Here is a 5,000-nt window from a genome sequence, read left to right as displayed (position 1 = left end):
TCCATGTACCGTGGCATGACCGTGGCCAAGTAATAAAGATCAAATTCCATGCCTATGCCAAGTTGGACCAAGGCCCCGTCTCGTTTTGCTATAAGCAAGGGCGTGGCAAGGCACGCGGGGGGCCAAAAAATCAAAGTGCTCCGAAATGCACACGGGGGTGTCAAGCAACCTCCATGTACCGTGGCATGACCGTGGCCAAGTAATAAAGATCAAATTCCATGCCTATGCCAAGTTGGACCAAGGCCCCGTCTCGTTTTGCTATAAGCAAGGGCGTGGCAAGGCACGCGGGGGGCCAAAAAATCAAAGTGCTCCGAAATGCACACGGGGGTGTCAAGCAACCTCCATGTACCGTGGCATGACCGTGGCCAAGTAATAAAGATCAAATTCCATGCCTATGCCAAGTTGGACCAAGGCCCCGTCTCGTTTTGCTATAAGCAAGGGCGTGGCAAGGCACGCGGGGGGCCAAAAAATCAAAGTGCTCCGAAAATGCACACGGGGGTGTCAAGCAACCTCCATGTACCGTGGCATGACCGTGGCCAAGTAATAAAGATCAAATTCCATGCCTAGGCCAAGTTGGACCAAGGCCCCGTCTCGTTTTGCTATAAGCAAGGGCGTGGCAAGGCACGCGGGGGGCCAAAAAATCAAAGTGCTCCAAAATGCACACGGGGGTGTCAAGCAACCTCCATGTACCGTGGCATGACCGTGGCCAAGTAATAAAGATCAAATTCCATGCCTATGCCAAGTTGGACCAAGGCCCCGTCTCGTTTTGCTATAAGCAAGGGCGTGGCAAGGCACGCGGGGGGCCAAAAAATCAAAGTGCTCCGAAAATGCACACGGGGGTGTCAAGCAACCTCCATGTACCGTGGCATGACCGTGGCCAAGTAATAAAGATCAAATTCCATGCCTATGCCAAGTTGGACCAAGGCCCCGTCTCGTTTTGCTATAAGCAAGGGCGTGGCAAGGCACGCGGGGGGCCAAAAAATCAAAGTGCTCCGAAAATGCACACGGGGGTGTCAAGCAACCTCCATGTACCGTGGCATGACCGTGGCCAAGTAATAAAGATCAAATTCCATGCCTAGGCCAAGTTGGACCAAGGCCCCGTCTCGTTTTGCTATAAGCAAGGGCGTGGCAAGGCACGCGGGGGGCCAAAAAATCAAAGTGCTCCGAAATGCACACGGGGGTGTCAAGCAACCTCCATGTACCGTGGCATGACCGTGGCCAAGTAATAAAGATCAAATTCCATGCCTATGCCAAGTTGGACCAAGGCCCCGTCTCGTTTTGCTATAAGCAAGGGCGTGGCAAGGCACGCGGGGGGCCAAAAAATCAAAGTGCTCCGAAAATGCACACGGGGGTGTCAAGCAACCTCCATGTACCGTGGCATGACCGTGGCCAAGTAATAAAGATCAAATTCCATGCCTATGCCAAGTTGGACCAAGGCCCCGTCTCGTTTTGCTATAAGCAAGGGCGTGGCAAGGCACGCGGGGGGCCAAAAAATCAAAGTGCTCCAAATGCACACGGGGGTGTCAAGCAACCTCCATGTACCGTGGCATGACCGTGGCCAAGTAATAAAGATCAAATTCCATGCCTATGCCAAGTTGGACCAAGGCCCCGTCTCGTTTTGCTATAAGCAAGGGCGTGGCAAGGCACGCGGGGGGCCAAAAAATCAAAGTGCTCCGAAAATGCACACGGGGGTGTCAAGCAACCTCCATGTACCGTGGCATGACCGTGGCCAAGTAATAAAGATCAAATTCCATGCCTATGCCAAGTTGGACCAAGGCCCCGTCTCGTTTTGCTATAAGCAAGGGCGTGGCAAGGCACGCGGGGGGCCAAAAAATCAAAGTGCTCCGAAATGCACACGGGGGTGTCAAGCAACCTCCATGTACCGTGGCATGACCGTGGCCAAGTAATAAAGATCAAATTCCATGCCTATGCCAAGTTGGACCAAGGCCCCGTCTCGTTTTGCTATAAGCAAGGGCGTGGCAAGGCACGCGGGGGGCCAAAAAATCAAAGTGCTCCGAAATGCACACGGGGGTGTCAAGCAACCTCCATGTACCGTGGCATGACCGTGGCCAAGTAATAAAGATCAAATTCCATGCCTATGCCAAGTTGGACCAAGGCCCCATCTCGTTTTGCTATAAGCAAGGGCGTGGCAAGGCACGCGGGGGGCCAAAAAATCAAAGTGCTCCAAAATGCACACGGGGGTGTCAAGCAACCTCCATGTACCGTGGCATGACCGTGGCCAAGTAATAAAGATCAAATTCCATGCCTATGCCAAGTTGGACCAAGGCCCCGTCTCGTTTTGCTATAAGCAAGGGCGTGGCAAGGCACGCGGGGGGCCAAAAAATCAAAGTGCTCCGAAAATGCACACGGGGGTGTCAAGCAACCTCCATGTACCGTGGCATGACCGTGGCCAAGTAATAAAGATCAAATTCCATGCCTATGCCAAGTTGGACCAAGGCCCCGTCTCGTTTTGCTATAAGCAAGGGCGTGGCAAGGCACGCGGGGGGCCAAAAAATCAAAGTGCTCCGAAATGCACACGGGGGTGTCAAGCAACCTCCATGTACCGTGGCATGACCGTGGCCAAGTAATAAAGATCAAATTCCATGCCTATGCCAAGTTGGACCAAGGCCCCGTCTCGTTTTGCTATAAGCAAGGGCGTGGCAAGGCACGCGGGGGGCCAAAAAATCAAAGTGCTCCGAAATGCACACGGGGGTGTCAAGCAACCTCCATGTACCGTGGCATGACCGTGGCCAAGTAATAAAGATCAAATTCCATGCCTATGCCAAGTTGGACCAAGGCCCCGTCTCGTTTTGCTATAAGCAAGGGCGTGGCAAGGCACGCGGGGGGCCAAAAAATCAAAGTGCTCCGAAATGCACACGGGGGTGTCAAGCAACCTCCATGTACCGTGGCATGACCGTGGCCAAGTAATAAAGATCAAATTCCATGCCTATGCCAAGTTGGACCAAGGCCCCGTCTCGTTTTGCTATAAGCAAGGGCTTGGCAAGGCACGCGGGGGGCCAAAAAATCAAAGTGCTCCGAAAATGCACACGGGGGTGTCAAGCAACCTCCATGTACCGTGGCATGACCGTGGCCAAGTAATAAAGATCAAATTCCATGCCTAGGCCAAGTTGGACCAAGGCCCCGTCTCGTTTTGCTATAAGCAAGGGCGTGGCAAGGCACGCGGGGGGCCAAAAAATCAAAGTGCTCCAAAATGCACACGGGGGTGTCAAGCAACCTCCATGTACCGTGGCATGACCGTGGCCAAGTAATAAAGATCAAATTCCATGCCTATGCCAAGTTGGACCAAGGCCCCGTCTCGTTTTGCTATAAGCAAGGGCGTGGCAAGGCACGCGGGGGGCCAAAAAATCAAAGTGCTCCGAAAATGCACACGGGGGTGTCAAGCAACCTCCATGTACCGTGGCATGACCGTGGCCAAGTAATAAAGATCAAATTCCATGCCTATGCCAAGTTGGACCAAGGCCCCGTCTCGTTTTGCTATAAGCAAGGGCGTGGCAAGGCACGCGGGGGGCCAAAAAATCAAAGTGCTCCGAAAATGCACACGGGGGTGTCAAGCAACCTCCATGTACCGTGGCATGACCGTGGCCAAGTAATAAAGATCAAATTCCATGCCTAGGCCAAGTTGGACCAAGGCCCCGTCTCGTTTTGCTATAAGCAAGGGCGTGGCAAGGCACGCGGGGGGCCAAAAAATCAAAGTGCTCCGAAATGCACACGGGGGTGTCAAGCAACCTCCATGTACCGTGGCATGACCGTGGCCAAGTAATAAAGATCAAATTCCATGCCTATGCCAAGTTGGACCAAGGCCCCGTCTCGTTTTGCTATAAGCAAGGGCGTGGCAAGGCACGCGGGGGGCCAAAAAATCAAAGTGCTCCGAAAATGCACACGGGGGTGTCAAGCAACCTCCATGTACCGTGGCATGACCGTGGCCAAGTAATAAAGATCAAATTCCATGCCTATGCCAAGTTGGACCAAGGCCCCGTCTCGTTTTGCTATAAGCAAGGGCGTGGCAAGGCACGCGGGGGGCCAAAAAATCAAAGTGCTCCGAAAATATTTTTCCACTTTCCAGTCCACTTATACATATTATGTGCAGTGTGCACACAAGACACCTTCCCAAAATTCGACTTATATGAGGCGTTTTACGTCAAATCCGCCTATTTTCGGCGTTTCGGCCGAAAAATCAAAATAAATCGAAACTTCCTCGGAATGCTTAGCGACTTTCCAGTCCACTTATACATATTGTGTGCAGTGTGCACACAAGACACCTTCCCAAAATTCGACTTATATGAGGCGTTTTACGTCAAATCCGCCTATTTTCGGCGTTTCGGCCGAAAAATCAAAATAAATCGAAAATTCCTCGGAATGCTTAGCCACTTTCCAGTCCACTTATACATATTGTGTGGAGTGTGCACACAAGACACCGTCTCAAAATTCGACTTCTAGGCGGCGTTTTACGTCAAATCCGCCTTTTTTCGAGTTTTCGGCCAAAAAATCAAACTCAATCGAAACTTCGTCGGATCGCTTAGCCACTTTCCAGTCCACTTATACTTATTGTGTGGGGTGTGCACAAAAAAAACGAAGTCAAAATTCGACTTCTAGGTTGTTTTTTACGTGGTATCCGCCCTTTGCGAAGTTTCGGCCGAAAAATTCGTAATTAATTCATCCGACATCGGAATATTACGATTCTTTCGTGGTTTTGCTTGTTTTAATGTCCCTAACAACCATAAAAAAATTCAAAAAAAAATTCGTCTTCTAGGTCCACTTTTAAGCACTTTTAAAAACTTATGGATACAGGGAAAAAAGTGCACTTTTTCTACAAAACTGAAAATGGCCTTCCAGTCATATATAGGGGGAGGGTGGGTGTGGGGGTAGGCTCGGCAGGCACGGGGCGCGCCTATGGGCACAGCAGGCAAGCAAAAACTACGTCTTAACGTGTTTTCCCCTGCAATTTCGTTGCTCTTTTCATCATTTCAATCAAATTCATG

The sequence above is a fragment of the Trifolium pratense genome, unplaced genomic scaffold (genome assembly GCF_020283565.1).
Source record: "Trifolium pratense cultivar HEN17-A07 unplaced genomic scaffold, ARS_RC_1.1 scaffold_55, whole genome shotgun sequence".
In the NCBI taxonomy this organism is placed as follows: Eukaryota; Viridiplantae; Streptophyta; class Magnoliopsida; order Fabales; family Fabaceae; genus Trifolium; species Trifolium pratense.
This window is presented reverse-complemented; position numbering follows the sequence as displayed.